Raw genomic sequence first — 1,193 nt, 5'->3', positions numbered from 1 at the left:
GGAGTCCCTGGAGCATCTGGAGACCTTCAAGCGGGAGAACAAGAACCTTCAGGGTGCGCTGGGGCCTGAGACGCCAGGGAGGGGCTGGGGGCAGGGAGGGCCACACTGGCGCAGGGAGAGCTCAGGCTTTGAGCTTTTTGGCCCTCTGACCCCCAGAGGAGATCTCCGACCTGACCGAGCAGCTGGGAGAAGGAGGGAAGAATGCACACGAGCTGGAGAAGGTCCGCAAGCAGCTGGAGGTGGAGAAACTGGAACTGCAGTCGGCCCTGGAGGAGGCTGAGGTGACCCTGGCTCTGCCTGCACCCCTACCTTGTACCCCCTCCTACCTACCCCCTCTTATCTCTGACTCCCCACTCTCCTTCACCCCGGGGGGTGACACTGACCCTAAGACAAAATTTATGAGCTCCTTTTTCTCAGTCTACCCACTAACCCATGACTGCCTCCAAAGCCAAGGTCTGCACCAGGGAAAACATCACAGTTTGGTCACAGGCCAAAAGGTTGTGTTTCCTACCATGTTTATAAAGTTGAAATACGGTCATCGTAATAACCCCTCAGACAGTAGGTGTGAGTGTGGGCTTCAGACTCACACAGATCTGAGGATGAAACTTGGCTTCAGGACCTCCACTTGGTCACTGGGCAAGTTTCTTAACCTCTTCTTATTTCTAATGGAATTAATTGTACATACCCATAAGATTTTATGCATGATTGTTACTAAGATTAAATGAGGTCAAAAACTTAAGCACATAATTCGTATTTGCTATTGTTATTGTTCATTTTTGGAGAACCTAGGGAGAGCCCTGAGTTTGGGGCTTCTAACTTTTTTCACTGAAGGGTAAGTGACCCAGGAGACAAAAATAAAGCTTGCATATGTGGTTATAAAAACCTCCCCCTTTTCCATGATACTTAGAAGGTCAGGATTATGCGTGTAAGCACTAGACCGTCCTGGCAGGTGGGCGGTCCAAGCCCTTTTCTCGACAGAGGAAGCCCGGGGCATCCTGGGAGCCAGGTCCCACCTCCTGAGTCTTCTCGCAGACCTTCCTCTCCAAGCTGTAGTCCTGGCTGATACCCTGCGTCTACTTGGCCTCCCTCCCCACCTCGCCCCGTGCCCTGACAGTGGGCCTCGGACCCTCTCTCCCCACCCCCTGCCAGGCCTCCCTGGAGCACGAGGAGGGCAAGATCCTGCGGGCCCAGCT

General features: G+C 53.5%; 1 long non-coding RNA gene across 1 annotated transcript; it reads left to right on the top strand.

Annotated features, from left to right (window-relative positions):
• The first annotated feature begins 1 nt into the window (after position 1).
• LOC117800146 lies at positions 2 to 1,189 on the top strand. The gene is made up of 3 exons (XR_004623066.1): positions 2 to 53; positions 157 to 281; positions 1,150 to 1,189. It is a non-coding gene; the product is annotated as an uncharacterized LOC117800146 (long non-coding RNA).
• Positions 1,190 to 1,193: the final 4 nt, after the last annotated feature.

This window comes from Ailuropoda melanoleuca, unplaced genomic scaffold (assembly GCF_002007445.2).
Source record: "Ailuropoda melanoleuca isolate Jingjing unplaced genomic scaffold, ASM200744v2 unplaced-scaffold64773, whole genome shotgun sequence".
In the NCBI taxonomy this organism is placed as follows: Eukaryota; Metazoa; Chordata; class Mammalia; order Carnivora; family Ursidae; genus Ailuropoda; species Ailuropoda melanoleuca.
The sequence above is the reverse complement of the archived record's forward strand: the minus strand, read 5'-3'. Positions and strand labels throughout refer to the sequence as shown.